General features: G+C 42.9%; 1 protein-coding gene across 1 annotated transcript in view; it reads right to left on the bottom strand.

Moving 5' to 3' along the window:
* Znf407 (zinc finger protein 407) overlaps positions 1-23,526 on the bottom strand; it is a 380,369-nt gene extending 356,843 nt beyond the window's left edge. Inside the window, exon 1 of the mRNA XM_085676351.2 lies at positions 23,394-23,526. The gene's annotated coding sequence lies outside the window, so the exon portion shown is untranslated. The remainder of the gene's footprint in view (positions 1-23,393) is intronic.
* Positions 23,527-24,669: the final 1,143 nt, after the last annotated feature.

Raw genomic sequence — 24,669 nt, 5'->3', positions numbered from 1 at the left:
GTAAAGAAATGGAAGACAAATATAACAAAAAGTTTGAAGAAATGAGAAAATTCGTAAATGATACCCTGGGAAACCAAGAGAAAACAATCAAACAGGTAATGGAATCAGTTCAAGAATTGAAAACTGAAATGGAGGCAGTGAAGAAAACACAAAACGAGGGCCGGTTGGATATGGAAAATCTAGGTAAACAAACAGAGACTTCAGGAACAAGCATAACCAATAGAATACAAGAGATAGAAGAACGAATCTCAGAGTATGAAGACACCATAGAGAAAATAAACACTCTGACCAAAGAAAACAGCAAATCCAACAAATTCTCATCACAAAATATTCAGGAAATATGGGACATAATCAAAAAACCAAATCTAAGAATAATAGGAGTAGAAGAAGGAGAAGAATTGCAGATCAAAGGTCCAGAAAAAATATTCAACAAAATTATAGAAGAAAACTTTCCCATCCTAAAGAGTGATATTCCTATGAAGGTGCAAGAAGCATACAGGACACCGAATAGACTGGATCAGAAAAAAACATCCCCTCGCCATATAATAATCAAAACACAAAGCATTCAGATTAAAGAAAGGATATTAAGAGCTGCAAAGGAAAAAGGTCAAGTAACCTATAAAGGTAAACCTATCAGACGTACACCGGACTTCTCTATGGAAACCATGAAAGCCAGAAGGTCCTGGATAGAGGTACTGCAGAAACTAAGAGAACATGAATGCAAGCACAGACTACTATACCCAGCCAAGCTTTCATTCACTATCAACGGAGAAAACAAAATATTCCAGGATAAAAACAAATATAAACAATACGTAACTACTAATCCAGCCTTACAGAGAATATTAGAAGGAAAATCACAACCCAAGGAATCCAACATTCCCAACACTGCCTACAATAACTCAGACGTCTAGCGACCCTTCACTAGAACAACCCAAAGAAGGAAAACGCATACACTCTACTACCCAAAAAAAAAAAAAATGACCGGAGTCAACAACCACTGGTCATTAATATCTCTTAATATCAATGGACTCAATTCACCTATAAAGAGGCACAGACTTAGAGATTGGATACAAAAACAGGATCCAACATTCTGCTGTTTACAAGAAACACACCTCAACCACAAAGACAGACACCTACTCAGAGTAAAGGGCTGGGAAAAGGTTTTCCAAGCAAATGGACCTAAGAAACAAGCGGGTGTGGCCATTCTAATATCTAACAAAATCGACTTCAAACTAAAATCAATCAGAAGAGATGGAGATGGACATTTCATACTCATAACAGGAACAACTCATCAGGAAGAAGTCTCAATCCTGAATAACTATGCCCCTAATATAAAGGCACCCACATATGTAAAAGAAACTCTTCTAGAACTCAAGGCAGTCATCAAACCACACACGCTAATAGTAGGTGACTTCCACACTCCTCTCTCACCAATGGACAGGTCAATCAGACAGAAACCAGAGAATTAAGAGATTTATTGGAGGTATTGAATCAAATGGACTTAACAGACATCTATAGAACACTCCACCCAAATAGGAAAGAATATACCTTCTTCTCTGCAGCCCATGGAACCTTCTCGAAGATTGACCACATACTCGGTAACAAAGCAAACTTCCACAGATACAAAAAAATATTACTTACCACCTGTGTCTTGTCAGATCACCATGGATTAAAATTAGAATTCAACAACAATGCTACCCCCAGGAAGTCAACAAACTCATGGAAGCTGAACAGTCAACTACTAAATCACCCCTGGGTCAAGGAAGAAATTAAGAAAGAAATTAAAGTCTTCCTTGAATTTAATGAAAACAAAGACACAACATACTCAAACCTATGGGACACTATGAAAGCAGTGCTAAGAGGAACGTTCATAGCACTAAGTGCCCACCTAAAGAAAACGGAGAAAGCACACATGGGAGACTTAACAGCACACTTGAAAGCTCTAGAAAAAAAAGAAGCTGATTCACCCAGGAGGAGTAGAAGACTGGAAATAATCAAACTGAGGGCTGAAATCAACAAAATAGAAACACAGAAAACAATCCAAAGAATCAATGAATCAAAAAGCTGGTTCTTGGAGAAAATCAACAAGATTGACAAACCCCTATCCAAATTAATCAAACGGCAGAGAGAGAACATGCAAATTAATAGGATCAGAAATGAAAAGGGGGACATAACCACAGACACAGAGGAAATTCAGAGAATCATTAGATCTTACTATGAAAGTTTATATGCCACAAAGTTGGAAAATGTAAAAGAAATGGACATTTTTTTAGATAAGTACCATATACCAAAGTTGAACCAAGAACAGGTGAACAATCTAAATAGACCTGTTAGTCATGAAGAATTAGAAGCTGTTATCAAAAATCTCCCTACCAAAAAAAGCCCAGGACCAGATGGTTTCAATGCAGAATTCTACCGGAACTTCCAGGAAGAGCTAATACCTATACTCCTTAATGTATTTCACAATATAGAAACTGAAGAGTCATTGCCTAACTCCTTTTATGAAGCTACAGTTACCCTAATACCAAAACCACACAAAGACACAACCAAGAAAGAGAATTACAGGCCAATCTCACTCATGAACATCGACGCGAAAATTCTCAAAAAAAATCCTGGCAAACCGAATCCAGGAACACATTAGAAAAATTATCCATTATGATCAAGTAGGCTTCATCCCAGAGATGCAGGGCTGGTTCAACATACGCAAATCTATCAATGTAATCCATCATATAAATAAACTGAAAGAAAAAAACCATATGATCATTTCATTGGATGCTGAAAAAGCATTTGACAAAATTCAACACCCATTTATGATAAAGGTGTTGGAGAGACTGGGGATACAAGGATCATACCTAAATATAATAAAAGCAATATACAGCAAGCCGACAGCTAACATCAAATTGAATGGAGAGAAACTCAGAGCCTTTCCACTAAAATCAGGAACACGGCAAAGCTGTCCACTCTCTCCATACCTCTTCAATATAGTGCTTGAAGTTCTAGCAATAGCAATAAGACAACATAAGGAGATCAAGGGGATTCGAATTGGAAAGGATGAAGTTAAACTTTCGTTATTTGCTGACGATATGATAGTATACATAAGTGACCCCAAAAACTCTACCAAAGAACTCCTACAGCTGATAAACACCTTTAGTAACGTGGCAGGATACAAGATCAACTCCAAAAAATCAGTGGCCCTCCTATACACAAAGGATAAAGAAGCAGAGAGGGAAATCAGAGAAACATCACCTTTCACGATAGCCACAAATAGCATAAAATATCTTGGGGTTACTCTAACCAAGGAAGTGAAAGACCTATTTGACAAGAACTTTAAGTCTTTGAAGAAAGAAACTGAGGAGGATACCAGAAAATGGAAAGACCTCCCCTGCTCTTGGATTGGGAGAATCAACATAGTTAAAATGGCAATTCAACCAAAAGCAATCTATAGATTCAATGCAATCCCCATCAAAATCCCATCAAACTTCTTCACAGACCTTGAGAGAACAATAATCAAGTTTATATGGCAAAACAAAAAACCCAGGATAGCCAAAACAATCTTATACAATAAAGGAACTTCAGGAGGCATTACCATCCCTGACTTCAAACTCTATTACAGAGCTACAGTTTTGAAAACAGCTTGGTATTGGTATAAGAACAGAGAAATCGACCTTTGGAATCGAATAGAAGACCCGGATATTAACCCACAAACCTATGAGCACCTAATTTTTGACAAGGGAGCTAAAGGTATACAATGGAAGAAGGAAAGCATTTTTAACAAATGGTGCTGGCATAACTGGATGTCAACCTGTAGAAGAATGAAAGTAGATCCATATCTATCACCATGCACAAAACTCAGGTCCAAATGGATTAAAGACCTCAACATTAATCCATCCACTTTGAACCTGATAGAAGAGAAAGTGGGAAGTAATCTACAAGATATAGGCACAGGAGGCCTCTTCCTAAGTAGGACCCCAGTAGCACAGACAATAAGAGAAACAATGAATAAATGGGATCTACTGAAACTGAGAAGCTTCTGTAAAGCAAAGGACACTGTCAGTAAGACAAAAAGGCTGCCTTCTGACTGGGAGAAGATCTTCACCAACCCCTCATCAGACAAAGGTCTGATCTCCAAAATATACAAAGAACTCAAGAAACTAGATACTAAAACTCTAATTAACCCAATTAAAAAATGGGGTACTGAACTGAACAGAGAATTCACAACAGATGAACTTCGAATGGCCAGAAGACACTTAAGGACATGCTCAACCTCCTTAGCGATCAGGGAAATGCAAATCAAAAACCACTTTGAGATACCATTTTTCACCTGTCAGAATAGCTAAAGTCAAAAACACCAATGATAGCCTATGCTGGAGAGGATGTGGAGAGAGGGGAACTCTCATCCATTGTTGGTGGGAATGCAAACTTGTGCAGCCACTGTAGAAATCAGTGTGGCGGTTTCTCAGGAAACTGGGAGTCAACCTCCCTCAGGACCCAGCAATTCCACTCTTGGGAATATACCCTAGAGATTCCCTAACATACTACAAAAGCATTTGTTCAACTATGTTCATAGCAGCACTATTTATAATAGCCAGAACCTGGAAACAGCCTAGGTGCCCCTCAATAGAAGAATGGTTAAAAAAGGTGTGGAACATATACACATTAGAGTTTTACTCAGCGGTAAAAAACAATGACATCTTGAATTTTGCATGCAAATGGATGGAAATAGAAAACGCTTTACTGAGTGAGGTAAGCCAGACCCAAAAAGAGGAACACGGTATGTATTCACTCATAAGTGGATTCTAACCATAATTAAAGGTCTTTGAGCCTATTATTCGTGATCCTAGAGAAGCTAAATAAGAAGATGAACTTGATGAAGATTATTTAGCTATCCGCCAGGAGGTAGGAAATAGTCAAGAGTCCCAGGTAACCTCCGGTGCATGGGGGGAGGGTGGGAGGATTGTTGGAAGGGGTGAGGGTTAGAGAGAAGGGAGTAGGGGAGGAATGGGGAAAGCTCGGTTGACCGGGATGGGGGGGATGGAGGAAGGATGAATATGGGATCAGGGAAGAATATATTTCAACTAAGGGAGTCATTTTAGGGTTTACAGGAGACTTGATTATATATGGGATCCCAAGTCCAAGGAGAGATCCCCAGATTGTTCTCTGGACAGAGGAGAGGGTGCCTGAACCGGCCTTGGCCTATAACCATACTGATGAATATTTTGCTTATCACCATAGATCCTTCATCTGGCGATGGATGGCGATACAGACGGAGACCCACATTGGAGCACCGGACTGAGCCCCCCAAGGTCCAAATGAGGAGCAGAAGGACGAAGAAAATGAAAAAGGAAATAAGGACTGCGAGGGATGCTATCACCCACTGATACAAGGGGACGGATCTAATGAGAGTTTACCAAGGCCAGTTGGACTGAGACTGAACGAGGAAGTGATTCAACCAGATTCTCTGAATGAGGCCAGATTCTCTGAATGTGGCTGGCCTGGAGCCTTTCTGAAAAGCCATTGACAATGACACTGGGACTTGTTTCCTCTGCATATACTGGATTTTGGGGATCCAGTCTGTTTGGATACTCACCTTCCTGGACCTGGAGGGAGGGGGGAGGAACTTGAACTTCCCACAGGGCAGGAAACCCTGACTGCCCTTAGGGACGAAGAGGGAGGAGGAGAGGGAGTGGGGGGAGTGGGAGGGTGTTGGGAAGAGGGGCGTAAATGGAAACTTTTATAATTTAATAAAATTACTTTCAAAAAAAGAAAAAGAATTCCTCCACAGTAGATAGACAAGTCTGTTCTAGAAAAACCTGTAAGTGGACTCCTATAACAAGGACTGTGGGGGAAGAGGAGTCTGGCTGCATTTGGTTTTGCACCATGGTTTATTTTATTTATTCACATATCCAAAGGACCTACAGCATCTTCAGGCACTTACATAGGACTAAAATAAATGACTGTTGGCCAGGTGAGCGCCTTTAATCCCAGTGCTTGAAAGGCAGGGGCAGGTGGATCTCTGTGAGTTCAAGGCCAACCTAGCCCAGTGAATTCCAGGACAGTCAGAGCTATAGGGTGAGACCCTGTCTCAAATAAGCAAATAAACTAAACAACAAAGCAAATGAAATGGATGCCTCCCTGTCACATAAGAAAAGTCTCACACACAAATATTCACGAATGAAAAATTTTTAAAAATGTCTAGGATCTACTTCAAACATATCCCAGGTGAGGCATATGAAGCAAACTGCTAATAACTGTTTAAAAGTAAGTAAAGGCACACAGAAATTTGTTCTATCGTTCTATCTACGTTTTCACTTGTTTGTAGAACAAATAAATGTTTCCTTCCTAAGAAAGCACTTCGCTGGTTTCCCGAGTCCCCGCACTGCTCTACACTGCTCTCACTGCCACCCGTCACCCTAACAACTCAGGCACACCCATGCTTCCCAAGAGACACGTCAGTCTTGCCTATGTTTAAAGCATGCAACCAAGATTCAATTGTAATAACTAACAGGGCTAGGGAGGTAGCTCACTGGGTAAAACACCTGCTCACAAAAAAGCCAGGTATGCCTATAACCCAACTCCTGCAGAGCAGAGAGCCCTGGCCAATTAGCCTGGCCAATAAGAGATGCTCCAGGTTCAATGAGAGACTGTCTCAAAATAAGGTTGGAGAACAGATGACACCCGATGCTAACCTCTGACCTCCACACATGGGTGAGAACACCTACAATGTACAAACATAGACCACACAGAGATAGACAGAAAAAAGTAATACTTAGTCTAAACCAACATGAGCTCTCGTCTGCTCAATACAAGTACTGCCATAGAAAACAGGTTACATTTGCTGTGGACAGCAACAGGAGCCCTTTCAGCGTTGCACCAAAGAATACACGTGCATGTGTGTTCAAAGTGCATATTCTGTTGCAGACACACACACATAAAGTGTCCACCATATGAAACTATCCCATAATGATACAAGTCATTATCTATTGGAAAATGTTCTACTGGAATAACTACATGATTGTGCAGATATAAACAAAGACAAATGAGTAAGAATCAAACATCCAAGTACAACATTCAAACTAGTTAAACAGTTTGTCTAAGTCTTTGAAAGTTTGCTGCTGTTATTATTTTTGATTTTGGTTTATTTTATTAGTTGTTTTGAATCTGGTTTGGAAGCTGGCACTTTGCTGAGAAAGTAGACAGAAACAGTTAAACACCTCCAGAGGAAACAGGATTGGGCAAATGCAAGGAGTATGGAGCACACAGTGGTTTACACACCACAGGCAGGGCAGCATTTCTGAGCACATGATCATAAAGACAAGCACTGAGCAGGAGGTGTCTGGAGGCCGGCAGGGCTCGCTCAGCTGTCTAAGTCCCGAAGTCTAGAATGAGAGCAGTGTGAGAGGGCACTAAGTAGTTTCAGGAAGTCCTTTAAAGTGATGTGAAAGGAACTAAACGGAAATGGGAGTTTATGCTAATATAGACTTTAAAAATTCATTAGAAAGGTTATTAGAACAAGTATCATATTCCCAGTGGAGATGGGAACAAGATCATTTTCTTTCTTCCTGAAAGACACAAAGATCACCTGAATATAACAGTTAAGGGCTCATTTTTCAGAAGCAGACTTTATTCATTCACACAACAAACATTTACTAAAAGCTTACCATGAATCTGGAGCACCCTGACCTCCTACAACAAAGTAAAGTAAGTCATAATCTCCTTCCTGACAGACTGCCATTTGTAATACAGTATAAAAAAAAAAAAAGAAAAGGAAAGGAAAGGAAAGAAAACGCATCTCAGAATTCTTCCTCAGCAGAATTCCAAGACTGGAAAACCTAGTAGTTATGTGGACTAAGATAGTGGCACTGGGCCCAGAGAAATGGTTTAGTGGATGCCTGCTGCCAAGTCAGACATGATCACCTGAGCTCCATCCCTGGAACCGACATGGTGAAAGGGTAAACCAACAGAGATTGTTCACTGATCTCCACACATGTACCATAGCATGCACACACCCAAGCAAAATAAATAATAAAATGCTGGGGGAAAAAACCAAAACAGTATGTATTACTAAATCTTCCTCAAGTCTTATGCTTCCTAGACCAAGTCACCAATCACCATCCACACGTAGCCTCTCCGAGTCCCAAAGGTTTCCAAACACACAATTACAAGCATCTCTGCTGGGGCTGAGTGTGGCTTAGTGGTAGAGCACTGGCCTAGCATGTGCAAGGTTCTGAGCCCAACAATACACACACATACACACACACACACATACACACACACACACCCCACCTTTAAGCAGCTGTTCCTGGCTGCGAAAATAAGTTATATATAACCTTTTTGATTATTTTCATCTTACCTATAATTATTAATAAAGTTAGTTTCATCTAGAAACTGTCAAAAATTGAAATTTCTAAGTTATTTCTCGTGCTTTAAAGAAAAGACTACCTGGGGGGAAAAAGCATACGTTTTGAGAACAAGAATAAAACACATGAATAGCAGACTTCTGATGACACCTGGTGGCCACTTCTCCCAGATGGCTCTTCCAGGGATTTGGAGGAAGCATGTGAGAAAACAGGCTCTCAACCACTCACTGCACTCAAGGCAGAGCGCCTGGTGTCCTGCCCGCATCCTCAGAGCTTTGTTCGCCTGTCACTCGTTCCAAGGACTAGTCTTCATTTCTCTGTGTGCCATCTTTCTTCTCTATGGGACATCATAAAGACAGCTCCTCTCCTCCACTTCCAGTGAGTCATTCACAGAGAGACGTGTGGTTACACACTAACCCATCTTCCTACCCGAGTCCCACTCCCTTACCCTTCAACCTTCCTGAACAGGTACAAGCACAAAAAGCCTGAACAGCCTCAACCTTTCCCTTTGAGAAATTCAAAAAGAGACGAGCAGCAGAAGTTCTAATCCCACACAGAAGGGATTCTTTCCACAGCTAAGAGCTGCAACAGCAGTAGCTGAGTAAGCGGAGAATGAATAGTCTCTGCCATCTCAAACCGGACTTCCTACCACACCTGTCCTAATTGACTTCCACTCCTAGAGTCTGTCTGTGAAAGCTGGGGAACTAGAGGTGCTGAGCTCAGCCCTCCCAGCCAGGCCCCTCCTATCAGAAACAACATTCTGGAAAAAAAGATCACAGAATAATCTCTGATCCTACAAGGAAATTTTGTACTCTTCCAGAAAAATCCTAACAATTGTAAGTTAAATACATAATTCAGACAAGAATATATTCAGCACACTAAAACACATTCACTGGATAACACTAGGGGCAATGTTCCACAAATAGACATACAATAAGGTCTGGATTATTCACACAGGACTATTTCTTGAATACTTGGGTTACAGTATCTCCACCTCCTATAAAATATATCATAGTATATCCTATGAAACTACAACACATTTCCTCAGTTATAAATACATAAAGTTCTTTATTAAGTTACCCAAGGAAGGGTCTGATGGTTTTTAATGAATCTACAATTGTTACTACTTCAAAAGACTTAGTTGCTGCCTCTTAGTATTGTGTGAACTGCATCTAAGAAAAGAAGAACAATCAAAGTGAGTGTGTGCTACTTGGACTCTCAGTTCCAAAGCATCAATGCTTCCCTCCTGCCCTCTCCCAGATATAGCAAGACGCCTGTGCTGCCTGTGGGGCGGCCCCTGGCAAGATGTGAGGCTTCTTCCCCAATGACAGGGGAAAACTGAGGGCTTCCTTCAGTTGCCAAGGAATGGGCCACCTTGGCAGTAGACCACCTACCCCGAGTTCTTTGTATGATAACTCCTACAAAATGTCACTGCGGTCACAGGACAGACCTGAAACCAGAGCTACCCAGCCAAGATCAGTCCCAAGTACTCAAGCAAGCCACAGGATTATAAACACGTTAGTCACTACATTTTGATGTCTTAGTTACTGGCAACAGACAACTAACATAAAGTCCTTCTCTAGCCTGGGCAGTGGTGGTGCACTCAGGAGGCAGAGACAGCAGACCTCTGAGTTTGAGGCCAGTCTGGTATACAAAGGGGGTTTCAGGACAGCCAGGGCTGTTACACAGACAAACCCTTCATGAAAAATAAATAAATAGATGAATAAATAGAAAAATAGATAAAACCCTCCTCTCTGCTGAGGATATGAGGATATGGCTTAGGAGTACACCTCCTTCACTGGCATCTGTATATTTTCCTTCCTACCCTAACAAGAAGCTTCTGTGCTAGCAGAACTAAGTACTTAACAGTACTAAGACACAAAGGAGAAAGGGCAAACGCTATCAGTCATATGAAATGCTTTGCAGAGCAGAATTCCTCTCCACTTATTTTGAACTATAATAAAATGATATTTACATTTATCTCTCCTATGACCAAAATGAGATCTGATATCACGATCAAAAAGTGAACCAAATCAAGAGTTATTAAAGAATTACCTAATAAAGAGATGAGGTAGAGCAAATTTTAAATTTAAATTCATACAGCATAAAGGAAATATCTTATTATATCCTGCTGTATTCTGAAAAATATGCTCATTTGGGATGGAAACATTCGACTTCTAGAATCTACTGAGCCAACAGCTTGCCTCAGAAGAACAGGCAATAAGGGATTCCTTCCCAGTTAAATTCAGAAATTCAACATTCCTAAACTTGCAGGTCATGTGGGGAACACGTGTGGCACCACGGGTCATGCAGTCTGAAGTAATAGTCCATTGGTTACGTCACCACACAAATTACCATTCACCTATTGATTTTGGAAGGCTCATTCAAGCTTAGGGCATACAGAGCCACTAATTTAGCATGGAGCGTGTGGAAATGCTACCACCAAGATATCGGGTGATTCAAATGCCCAAGTTTGGTTCCCAGCACCCACATCCAAGAACACTTAAAGATAAACAGGCTAGAACTGTGTGTTCCCAAGCCTAAGAAACAGAAGAAACTAGAATTCACTCAAATACTTGGAACTAGAACTATATTTCTATTTCAGAGAAAATCATGTTATATTTCAAAATCTAATTCAATTCTGCTAAAAATTCAAACATTTGTTTGGTGCTTAAATTAGAATTAAAGCAAAACTAAGTCTCCATATTGATGAAGATCAACGCACAGTGAGAAAACACAGCGAGCAGATCCATCAGCATCCTACTGCTACCCTGTACCCCTAGCCTCACACCACTACTCAGGAGGATGGACTGACAGCAATACAAAACACAGGCCGCACGGTAAGCACACTGGAAAATTAGCTCATCCCTCATACTTTCCTTTACTTGACTTTCTTAAGGTTTTCAAACCTTCCCACATTTGTAGTACTACTTTCTAAACACTTTAAAGAGATCAGGCATTAACAACTTTATGACAACTTTATATCAACTATCTCTGACAAATGTATTTCACACTCAGAAAGATTCTACACAAAAAGTTAAAACTTAATCTATCTTTTTAAAGGGACTTCTTAAAATCAATACTTTGGTGATATTTCCATCTAATTTTTTAAGAAAAATTATTGGTCCAGAAATAGTGGGGCTAAGACAAAGGAGTGCCGACTCCATGAGACAGAACAGGAGAGTCCGGTGTCATTAAAGCACACACTAGTGCTTTGTCGCCTGCTATGGGGAAAGGTTGCTTTATTGTCAGTGTAACTAATCACAATGAAACGGCCTCTTACAACTAAAGACATTATAATGAATTTTCTTTACAGCTACAGAGAAATGGGATTTGCTGTTTCACATCAAATAGAACAGGCTATATAAATTCTTCTTCCTATTTATTGTAAAATATAATCTCATCTATAAAATCAGTCATGAAATATTAAAACTGAAACAACAGGATTTACGTCCTTTACTTAATTTAGTTTAAACGGTCTATTCACTAAAACTAGAGGTGGGAGGTTACCCGTGATGGAGCCCTTTTCTCATTAACTGTTTCCATTAGACCCTTGGTTTTCAAGAATTTACAATGCAGCCATTAAAAAAGCATTTCATGATAAAAGTTAGTCTATGTTCCTTACAGGTCCCTTCTTCCCTTTCAAAAGCAAGAAGATGAAGCCCATTACATATGAATGCTGAGAAAGTGGTGGACACAGAGGCAGAAGATGAGAGAAACTGGTCACCCTGAAGTTTCAACACTAGTGGGAAAGAGCACTGAGCTACACAGAGAATGCCTTCACTTTCATCTCCGACACAGGCAAGTTTCAGCTTCCATGCTACAATCCAAGAAGAAAAGACTAAGACTGCTAAATTCAATCAGAACTATAAATCTGGAGGAATTGTAACAGAAGTAAATAAACACCGGGAAAGGAGGGCCATGCTAAAGACACGCTGGCAGTGCCCTCGCCTGCCTCGTCAGGTCGGAGAGGGAAGACAAAGAGCTGCAGTGAGAGGACTGCAAGGACTAATTTTGGAAGGAATCTGGAAAACACTGTTGTAATTCCAGATGTCAATAAGCTAACACACCATATAAAACCATCAAGTCTCAAGACATTTGGAATATAAATTATTAGGTACCAAAGATCTGAGTGCTAAGAAAGTATATTTAGAAAGGAGAAGATCTTCAACATTAAATTTTAAATGAATATAGTTCTACTCAAGTTCATTTATATAATAAGGTTAATTTTTTCCTCTCAGTAGAGAAATTATAGGTAATTTTTTTCTCCAATTCATGGCATTTTTCTATACTTTCCAAAATATCTTTTAGGGACAGAGCTAAGTGTGAAGCTTAAGAAAAAAGGTCGCTACCCATTAGTGAAGCAATAGAAAGTGATGGTTGCCATCAAAGAGAAAGGGGGAAGCCTTTAACTGGACATGAGCACCCGCAGCAGTGCTGACCAAACAAAAGGGTCAAAAGAACACAAATAAAGGCAAAGTCAGGGTAACACAATTATAGTCAGAGAGGCTGGAGGTCAGACTGGTCAAACAGCAGGGAAACCAGACACTAAAAAAGCTGCCTATGGCTCCTTAAATCTCGTATTAAACATGCAAGAATGGGAGTGGGGTGGCTGGAGAACCAGTAACACTGAGCACAGCCGGAGTCCATTCTCCACTCAACAGAACCCGGCTGAATCCAGGGCTGGCCAAGGAACATTCTGTCAGAAAGAAAGATGATGTCAGCAAGACTTAGGAGCAAGATTAAGCAATATCAATTTGTTAAAACTCTAAGTGAATAAAGCATTTCAATGGACTTAGTGATGGAGGGACAGACAGACGGATGGATAAGTGGACTGATGGATAGATACAGAGAGGGAAGGGGACCTAAAGGACAGCTCTGTTTATATTGAGTTCAGGGCAAATGGGCAAACACAAAAGAGTGCTAGAAAGAGAAAGTTATATTGACAAAAATATATATCAGGCAAGATTCATCAATGGAACCAAGTCAGACAGAGTATTTTGATATGGAGCATAAGCTTTGCATGACGTTTAACTTGTCTCTCCACAAACCACTGTACAGAAGACATGAGGGTGCAGTGTGGCATGAAGGAAGGGAAACAGAAAGGCTAATTACAAGGGGATGGGTACGGACTGACGCAGGCAATGGTTATGAAAGAGCATACAAAGCCAACTGTTTTCCTAGTTATACTTCTGTCATGGTTTGTTTTGTTTTGCTCTTGGTGATGGATATGAGTACAAAAAACACTGAAGAGCTGGTCATGGTGCTACATACCTTTAATCTCAGCACAAAATGAAGAAAAGCCACTACTCTGGACTTGGGTCCTGAATTAGATCCCAAAAGACGACATCACAACGAAGTTATGCTAAATGCTGCATCACCGAAACTGAAGCTTTAAGGAACTAGAGCCCAAAACAAGACTATTTTTCCCTAAAAACAGGAGACTCCGGTGCACCTAAATCTGACATGAAGACTCCTCCGTTTTAACTCTTATTTGTAAAAAGTAGCTTGCTGGGAGTGGTGGTGCATGTCTTTAATCTCAGCACTGTGGAGGCAGAGTCAAGAAGATCTCTGTGAGCTCAAGGCCAGCCTGGACTACACTGCAAGTCCCAGGAGTCAAGGCTATGTAGTGAGACCCTTTCTCACAACAACAAGGAAAAGTAAGCTGAAGGCTGGAGTGATAGCTCCATTGGTAAAGTGTTTACCTCACAAGCAAGAGGACCTGGGTGTGAGCCCAAGAGACCACATAAGTGCCCGCACACTTGCTATCCCTACGCGGAGGCTGAGCAGAAAGAGCCCTGGTGATCACTGGCCAGTGGGAGCGCTCACCTCAAAGCAGGATAAAAGCAGAGGATGTATGTGGCATAGCTACACGCACATGCACACACACTTTCTCTTGCTTGGAAAGGGGATGTAAGGAAACTGATACTAAGCAGCTTCTCCCTCCCTGTGTTTCCTTGTTCCCACCGTCACCTAGTGGAGGCTGTGCTGGCGGTGAATCACAAAGCCCAGTCAGCCCTTTATGCTGTACTTCGGTCTTTCTGCATCAATACCAAACCTCTACGAACACAGCTAGGGAGCAAAGGTACAAAATTCCAAGGACAGATTCTGAATGAGAAAATCTGCTCTGTAGCAGAAACTTACACTTCAAAGAGTCTTCTGGTTGATGCTGGAAAGCTTTATTTGGGAACCAATGAGCCTCCCTGACTCTTCAAAAAGAAAAGAAAATATACATTTCATGTTTATGGACTGGGCCCTTACAGCTGTGGAGGGTAAGAGTCAGCTGAAAACACATAATGAACATATTTAAACAGGACTACTACATGGGTCTCTAAAGATGCTTGTCTGCACCATAGTATGCTATACAATCTTCCTTCCAATGTCACACTTGAGCAATCATTGCCCTGGCGTCACAATAAAATACATAAGAGATACCAGATCCTGCTTCCTGAAGGTTCTTAATGAAAACCATTTGATCTCATTTTTAGAAAGACTGTCATTTCTATTCCCTTCCTTCAATGACCTAAAATTTCTAAGCTATTTTTAAAACTGCATTACCACCTTCCTTTAAATTCTAATGGTCTTATAATTATATTTTAAATTAGCATGCACTCCTTTAACTGATACTCTTTATTGAAAAATAATTGATCTAATATACATCAAATTCTGCTCCTTAAGTCACACCCAGCAGAAACCACTAATGAACTATATACTTCCAAAGAAGTGGCTGTCACTGGTTCTAGATCTCAAACACAAAGCTCCAGTTATATTTACCAGGATTCCTTCTGCATCACAATTAGTAATTGGAGAGCACATTGAGCTTGAGTTACACTTGATGATTAAACCAGTGTTGCTCAGCCTGCTTAGTCTTTTTTCCTACCACGCTTTTAATTGCCTTACCTAGCTTTATTTAAATCTATTTTTAATAAAAGAAAAAAGACCCACTATATAAGTGGAAACAAAAGAAAAATACGAACACCAAGCCTGCAGAAAAGTATTCAGAATTAGAGCATCGAGATCATCTAGCTTTCCAAAGCGGAAACAAACAAGAGCCCAAGAATCCAAAACTCTGCTGTGAAAAACTTATACTCCACGTGTACCTAGAAGGGATCATATGGGACCACTTCCCTGTGCCTTAATGTCGACAGCTCTGCCACAGAAGGTCTCTCTCGCTTTTACCTTCCTGGTAAGGGACTGAGTCTGTCAGAAACTATGACATTCCCTAATTGCAAGTGCTTGACAGTTCTCATGATTTTGACAATGTTAGCACTTTGGTTATCAAACAAGAATAGTAGTACTATTTGGTTCTAAAGTACATTTAATTTGACACAGGGCTGCTGAAACCACATTTCTACTCCTCCTGCCTAACTTTCCAAGCAGCGGCAGTGACACCATGACAGCTTAACTTTACAGTTTAACTGGTAGTTATAAGACAGAATCCCCAGTGCAGATTTTAATATGACATAAGACAACAAGGTTATCAAAACCAAGGAGGAAAATCGGCACGTGTTGATTTCCCAAAAAAGTCCCTTTTTTTTTCAACAAACTGTCTAGGCAAAAAGAGATGTTCAAAGCTGCAGAGAATCATAATTATATTTTAAGTTAGCATGCACTCCTTTAACTGATATCTACCGTGAGCTAGACAGAAAACGAGGAAGTCTGTCATCTACTAGAATGATAAAGGCAAATGTGTTGCTCTGAAAATAAACTACAAAGGTAAAGAAAGAGTAACTTGGAAAAAAGGAAGAACACCTCTCACCGGTCTGCCTCTACACTCACTCACTCACTCCTATTGTGGCCTGACTTTTGTTTGTTCCGCCTATTTGTCTGTGCATACATGACTTTTCTCTTTAAATCTCTATGGCACTGAACAGCTGGACTGCTCCCACTGATAACCGTGCCCACAGGCAAGCTGTCTCTCCTGTGAGGCAAGGATAGTAATAAATAAAGCCTGATGCCAGAGGGCATTATGAGGTAAAGTCAGTTATTTAGTGACATATAAACTTGTCAATAATGTGCTCAAAGCGGTGCCTGGGACAGAGGAAGTAATGAGCAGGAATTATCAGAATCAGGAGACCAGTTTTACTGATATACTTAGAAGTCAAGATCTGTCACACTTCTCCAAGATCACATCTTCACCTCCAGCTTTCGCTTTTCGCTTCTCATACAAACTAAACAGAGCCCACGAAGACAGGCATGTGAGACAGAAATAATCTAAGACTTAGAGCACAGACCACAATGTGTTACCTGGGTCCTTCCATGTAGACCTCCCTCCCCTCTTTACTTTTCTTAGAAAGATAAGACTCTTACCGATTCTCTCTCTCTCTCTCCTTCCCTCTCTCCCTCCCTCCCTCTGTCTCTCTCTCCCTCCCTCTCTCTCTCCTTGGTGTTTCCTTTTTTAGAACTGAGTATGGATCCAATGCACTACATACACCAGACAAACACAACCTAGAAAGCTACATCCCAGACCTTACCTGTTGTTTAGCAATTATGTCTGTATTTTTAACAATAATGCAACTTTGTTCTGTGTGCTTCTGAACTTTAAAAAAAAACAGGGACAGCAGAGAATCCTATGTGCAGTCTTGTACATTTAGCTTTGTTTCCTATTAACACTTATGTTCCTTTAGTTTAAGAGAGGTCTTCTCAAGCTGCCTGTGGTAGTGCAGGTTGTCAGGATAGTGAGGTATGGCTGGCCTTAAGCCCTGAACAGCTGGGGTTGTAGACACACACAAACAAGTCTATCTAAGGCTTTCCTTTGCTACATGGCTCCAGGCACTCAAGTAAGTTTTTCCCTGGGGCAATGTTTCTCAAATGTTACTATCACCGGGGTTTGTCAGCCCAAGTCTTTAGCACAGAAGAAACAGGCAGACAGAGATGTTTGTGAGTTTGAGATTAGCTGGATTTACATAAAGTTCCAGGCCAGTCAGGACTACATAGTAAGATTAATTTCCATTAATTCTGGAAAACAATTTGGCACCATTGCTGTAAAATAAAGACCAAGAGAGAATAATTTGAACACTCAGGTGGCTCATGAAGGATTCTGAGTCAGAGTACACACAGCTCACACCACTGCCAATTTATAGTCACACACACACTCCTTGTCTTGTCTTACCTAAGCATTGTAGCATTGAGAATGCTTTCGAACCTCCCAATAATACTGCCAGGACTTTTCACTGTATAACTAGTGTATAAATTACACACCAGTTAGTTCTTCTAGCTACTGATCAACTGGAGCATCTTTATACTCATCTCTTTGGTGTGTGTAAAATATATACTTGAAGATTCGTGTGTGTGTGTGTGTGTGTGTGTGTGTAAGAGGGAAGAGGGAAGGGGTGTGTACTTGTAGAGGAAGTCAGTTTCCGCCGTCCACCTTGTGAGGCAGTCTCCAGTTTCTGCTCCTGCCTGCGAGCTTCCGAGCAGGGCTCCTGTGTCCCTCCACTGTCCACCTCATGGCACGAGCACCGGGGCTGAGACATGTGCTGCCTTGCCCTGACTTTTCACTTGGGTTCATCAGGCTTTAGCGGGTATCATTTTTACCTGCTATCTCCCTAACCTGTTTCCTATTATTCTGACTTTTGCTGCTTGCTCTTCAAATAGTATTCAACCTTTACCAATAATATGTACTGACACATTCAATTTTATTAATCTGCCTGATCATTTCTGGGTCTTTTTCATATACCATTATCCAAACTAAAAATGACAATAAAACTCATTTTTTTCCCTCATGGCTTGTATGTTTTGTGATTGACTCAAAAACCTCAAGTCAGACATACAACTATTACCCTGGATTACCTTCTAAACGTTTTATAGCTTCACCTTCAATATGTAAGTCTTTTATTAAGCTGTACATGACTATTTCTGGCTACATAAATTAGACATGTGTCCCATGAACAGCGAGCTCCTATCTGCTGATGCGCACACATACAGACAGCTGCAATTTTCAGGTGTGGAAGTGGAACAAGTGAACCTGAGAAGGCGCCTGACAATCGGAGTCCTGCTTCTGACTGCTGCACTCCCAGGGCTCTGCTCAGCTACCCTGACAGCTCACAGAATGCCCTGCCCTCTTTTAGGGTACCCAGTGCCCTGCAATCATCTTCCTACCTCCTCCTGGGCTCTGCTGTACATTACAAAGTGTCTGACAAAACTACACACTGCCTGTGGGCAAAATGCCTACAATCAGCCATCTAAGGACTTAACTGTTGGATGAGTGTCGGCTAAAGTGTTGTGAAGTCAGTGGACTGGCCTATGACTCAAAGAGCGGCTATACAGTCACACTGCCTTGGCTAGAAACTAGCTCCACCATTTAAGAGCTGCACAGAGCTGCACAAACTGCGTGCCTACCCTAAACTGAATGCACCATAGTGGATAAAATGTAGGACACGGCTTCAGAGAATGTGCTGGGGACTAAATGAGATTATGAAAAGTTTACACCAGCTAAGAGCTCAAATACTGTTATTTTCATGGAATTCTGTTTATTATCTTTATTACTCCTTAGTACCAAGTCCTTAGTATTTCAGACACTTGAAATTTTCTGGGGTATACACAAGAGAGCCAAATTGTTTAAAAAAAAAAAAAAAGTAACATTACATCCAGAAAATAACCATGCACATAAAAGCATTAATGCTCAAAAGGAGTAATGAAACTTCCTGTCGGGAGCTATCCATCCATGCCCATCCTCTCCCAGAAGAGTCCCCGTCCAGAGCTACCTGTGGGAAAGTTTTGGATACAATCCTAGGAAGCTGTAGGCTCCTTTATATGATACTGCCATCACTGCAGTCTTCTCTGCAGCTACTTCCTGGCTATGGTAGGTAGTCACAATGGAGAGGGGAAAAATTGTAGGAACCATAATCTAATTACAGTAGTGAGATAGTATAGTTGGAGAATAATGAAAGAATATAAGTCACTTTCCACCAAAAGAAATCTTTAATACAGATACAGGTATATGTATACATGAGATATGGGCTATATTTGAATCTGGAATGTCCCCAACATGCTCCAGTTCTAAACTCTTGATGCCCAGCTTGTGATCTTATTTTGAAGCTTGTAAATCCTTTAGGAAGTAAAACTTATTAGGCAAAAGATGTCCTGCCCCTGACCCCAGTCTGTTTTCGCAACTTCCTGGTCTATACTCATGACTTTACAGAGGTGAACAAGGATCCTATTGGGTGAGTATCAGACTAAACACCACTCTTGCTACAGTCTGGCAAACAACCTAACTGTCGTTTGTCTATGATCTGAAAATCTGAGCAAGGCTCAATTCAAAACTAATGGACGAATTTGTATCTGGGGCAGAAAATTCCAAGACATAGTAGCATGCTTTTAACCAGATTTACAGTAGGAAAGACAAAAAGCAGCACACAAAGATTTGGAAAAGAGTCAGTATGGCAAAGAGTGGTAAGAATACCTTTTAAGTTGTGGACAAAACAATGCACAAAGAACTGTAATTATTAAAGAGATCAGTACCGTTAAAGAGAAGCAGAACAAGGTGCACTGTGACCAATCAAAGTTTGCCTCCTTGCTAAGACTCTAAGAAGATGGCCTTGCTGGAGGAGTGTGCCACTGAGCATGGACTTTGATGTTTCAAAATCCCGTACCAACCCAGGTCTTCTCTCTCTCTCTCTCTCTCTCTCTCTCTCTCTCTCTCTCTCTCTCTCTCTCTTTCTGTCTCTCTCTTTGCCTGGAACTTGGAGAATTCGGGTAAGCAACTGTCCCAGCACCATGTCGGCCTGCCTGCCTCATGCCTGTATACTAACTCTCTAAAACTACAAGCAAGTCTCTAATTAAGTGCTTCTTTTCCTTTATTTATGAATTTATTTATTTTTGGTTTTTCTGTGTAGCTTTAGAGTCTCTCCTAGAAGCCACTTTGTAGACCAGGCTGACCTCAAACTCACAAAGATCCACGTGTCTGCTTCCTGAATGCTGGGATTAAAGGTGTGTACCACCACTGCCCAGCTAAAGCTTCTTTTGATAAGATGTCATGGTCTCTCCTCACAGCCAAAGAACAGTAACTAAAACACTATCCCACCCAGAAATTGCAATGACAGCTGCTGCTAAGAGCAGAGGCATTTAGATTCCCTGGACCCTCACAAAGACTACACTGTGTAGAGAGAGCTAAGGGTCCTGCTCCCTGGGACTGCATGGGACCTGCAACAATAACAAGTAGCACCTCCAGTTGCCTTCACTCAAAACGTCCAGATGCTCAAGTATACACCAAAGTGGTAAGCACCAGCCAGCACTTGAAATGCCACTTCTCCTTGTTTAGCCAGTTTTTGAGGGTAAATTAACAGGAGTCCAGCAAGCTGACTGGTAATAGTCACATTAAACCTTTTTGCTCTGGAAGTTACTTTCTTATTTTAAAAGAATCCAGGGCTGTTTATGAGATGTTGTGACATAGAAAATACACTGTCTCTCTCCACTCCCTAGGAACTAGGTGGTCTACCACTTAGAACTTTAAATGACACAATGATGCAGAGGCAGAAGGGACTCAGGAGTGCATCACAAAGGTGGTAGCTTCTCCAGTCAGGCCCCCAGTCTCTCCTGGAACACATTTCTCCAGCCTGCTATGACTCTTCCAGTACATGCCCCTTCTGCTTACGTCATCAAAGCCCATCCCTAGCTGACGTGCAAGAACCGTGAGCAGCAGTGCAATGCCTCGCCCTCAGAGAACACAGGATCAGCGCTAGACTGTACTGCCACGACCAGTTACTACGTAGTACTCCACTATCCTGTCCACCAGTTTACTTGGTGCAATGACTGGGACAAAGCAGGCAGACAAGAAATGCTTCCTGTACGAACTCCACAGCTAGGGAGAGCGTTAGGCCACCGTGCAGAAACACCCACTAGCAGTTATTGCCAAAAGGGTCAAAGTGCCAGGTGGATCATGACAGCTTAACTCATTCAGGAACTTACAAACTAGGATTCTTTTCATCACCTAATTAGCAAACCCCCTCTCTCTGTATGTATGTATGTATACGTGTGTGTGGTGCACTTACTGATTTTTCTTAAAAGAGAAATAAATAAACAAATTAGGATTCTATTTTACTAGAATTCTCTTCCAATAAAAAAAGCTTAATTTGGGCCATGTGGTGGTGGCGCACGCCTTTAATCTCAGCACTCGGGAGGCAGAAGCAGGTGGATCTCTGTGAGTTCAAGGCCAGCCTGGTCTACAAGAGTTAGTTCCAGGACAGGCTCTAAAACTACAGAGAAACCCTGTCTCAAAAAAAAAAAAAAAATAGTGGGAGGGAAGGAGGGAAAGAGGGAGAGAGAGAGAAAAAAGGAAAGAAAAAGAAAGAAAAGACTAATTTGGGAAAACGGCACCCGGACAAAGTACATGTCTACTAAAACTTGCCACCAAACTCAAATGTTGTGTCCCACAAGGTTACACCACCCCCACCAGGTAACTTCTACTATATTTGCAGATCTGTCTTAGCACTTACAAGGTACATTTATTAAAATAGCCAAGTGTTAGTTTTCCAGAACCTAGAGTGATGGTCGGCACAAACTGGACTTGGAGACATTGCTTTGGAACCATATCCACTGTTTGTGCTCTGCTGCAACTTTTCTACAAACCTGAAAAACGCTTAAAAAGGGTTTTGTTTGCTTGCTTTTGGTTTTGGAGACAGGGTTTCTGGGTAGCTTTGGAGCCTGTCCTGGAACTAGCTCTTATAGACCAGGCTGGCCTCGAACTCAGAGATCCGCCTGCCTCTGCCTCTGGAGTGCTGGGATTAAAGGCGTGCACCACCGCACGGCTAAAAATGCTTTTTTTGATATAACCAGTCCTCACCTACTGTACCACAGAGCCTGGCTTGTGCCAACAGGAATACTCCTATCTGGAACAAGACATAGTACCAAACATTTGAATGTGGACATTGATTTTGCTCAGTTATTTTATGGATGTTTGTGAATTTGGCGTAACTTCTATACAAGGTTGTCCTGCTTTATGAGCTATAGCCTATATTCAACGGACAGGAGGTCTTCGAATACTTTCTAATCAATAATTTGTTTCAAAATGACCTAAGATCCCACCAATTAGGTACATACTGTGTGTGACCAGCCCTGTCAAACATAGGCTAAAAAGTCACCATTGGATATGACTGCCCATTACATAATATAAAATCCGAGAGAGATGGAGAGGGGGGAGATGAAAAGGGATACAGAGAAAGAGAGGGAGTGTGAGTGTGGAGTGGTGTGTTCTCAGAGGTCAACTCCGCCAAGAGGTCCTGTTCCAGAACTCTTCAATACTGACGCTCCACTCAAAACCCAATGCTACCAACAGGGGTCAGCAGCCACTGCTCCCAATGCCCAACAGACTGAGCTGAAGACAGAAGGCAAGCACAGCCGGCGGTGGTCCCGAGGGTGCGGAAGTTAAGTGGGGCGAGGAGCGCTGCCCACTGCCAGGCTGACCAGTATCGACCGCCGCAGGGGCCCGAGTCCCCCGGCAGTCGCGCAGAGCAAGAACCTCCCTTTCCGTCGTGGGCTCCCGATCGCCGGCATGGCGTAACGGAAGAAGCGCGAGTGGCAGCGGCAGCAGCGGCTTCGTTAAGGCACCCGGGTGCACGGGAGCGGGCTGCGCGGAGCCTCTACCGGGAAGCCCGTCCCTCGGAGCAGACGCTGGTCAGCCGGGGAAACGTGCTCCTCCGCGGCGGACCGGGGAACTGCCGATCCCGGAACCGAGGGCGGCGCGGCGGACCCGGAGCACGGCTGTCAACGCTCCAGCCGAGGGGACACCCGCGCCCGAGGAGCCCGAGAGGGCGCGAGGCCGCCGCGGCCCCGACAGCTGCAGCGGCGGCCGGAGGTCGCCGGGCAGCCGGACGAGCGCCACCGACGGGCGAGGGCGTGGGTCCCAGCGTACGGCGGGGCGGCGTCGGCCCCGGCGGGGAGGGGCGGAGGCGGGGGAGGGGGCGGGAGCGCGGCCGGCCCGCGGGCTCCCGACGCCGCGCCGCCCGCCCGGGCCCGCAGGCCGCTGCCCCCGCACCCCGCGCCGACGCCAAACCATCCCCGCCCCCAGACCCCCCGCCCCGTCGGAGAATAACTCACCTGTTTGTCGGGGAAATCGCTCCAGCTCGGCCCTCTGACTGACTCCTCCGGCTCACCGTCTTCCCTCTGGGAGGAAGAGGTGGGACTTCCTGTTTCTCCGTTGAGCTACTTCCGGCGGTTCCCAGGGCGACTGCTCTGGATGGCGCGCAGAGCACCGTAACCGAAAAACAAAGATTTTACGACCGCCTGGGTAAAAGCCCAAGTTCGCGACCTCTTGTTTTCCTTGAATGGCCGTCAGCTCGGCGAGTCGAGTTGTTTTCAGCCCTGCAGTACTTTCCGGAAGTCCCTACGAGAGAAAACAGGAAGTTCCACCCTCCCTGCTGAAAGGGAAACGGAAAGCCTAGAGAGTCAATCTGTAGGGCAGAAGCTGCGAGGGCTCCGGACTGCTGGGTCTTCCCGGGAGGACCATCTCTTCCCGAGGATGCTCAGCAGGCCGATCCCCGAAGTCAGCACCCCGCGTCCGGTCTCCATCCCTGGAACCCGAGGGCGGTGCCGGGAAGGGCAGGGGCGTGGCCTGCGCAAGGCCCTTGTTCTGCATCGGGTCCCCTTACGGGTCGGTTCAGAGCCGCTGTGCGCTACAGAGGGTTACCCCAGTCAATGAAAAAAAGACAATCCAACGACGCCAGAAGAGGATCTCCCGCGTGTTGACTCGGGGACCTGCGAATCTGATGGGGCCATGAGTATAATCTAGTTGAATTTTCATTGTCATTCACGTATCCACGTGAGGGAATTGCAGCTACTGGAATCGACCGTTTCCAAGATGGTACAACTAGTGAACGTGGAGCATAACTCTAAACTCGAGAGTCAATCTTTTGTAGTCTATTGTGCAGACTCAAATCTCATGCCCAAAATTGGCGTACATGTCTGTGCTCTAAGAAAGTATAGTGGACTGGGCAGGATGTGGCGTTTCAGTGGCCCCTGGATCATAAGTAGTTTCCACATGGCCTATAGTTAGCAGAGTGGGAACAGGAAAGGTACATAAGCAAAAGAATAAGGAAGGGAGGGAGGGGTTGGGTGCTGGGTAGGAAGCAGTATTAATTTTCTTTATCCTTATATTCCATTCCTCTCCCTTATCCCCGTAATAAAATACCATCAACTGAAGCTATTTAAAGGGAGTCTCTGTTTCCGTTCACAGTTTGAGAGTATTCATTCCTATGCTGGGGGAGGAATGGGCTGTGGTTTCCTCAGTGGTATCAAGCTTGTTGCGCTGCTACTCTCTGGGCAGCTGGGAAACAAACCGGCAGCAGGAACCAGAGGTGATTATAAACATTAAGGC

The sequence above is a fragment of the Myodes glareolus genome, chromosome 13 (assembly GCF_982192425.1).
Source record: "Myodes glareolus chromosome 13, mMyoGla1.1, whole genome shotgun sequence".
NCBI lineage: Eukaryota > Metazoa > Chordata > Mammalia > Rodentia > Cricetidae > Myodes > Myodes glareolus.
Note: the sequence above shows the minus strand (reverse complement) of the source record. Positions and strands in the feature narration are given on the sequence as shown.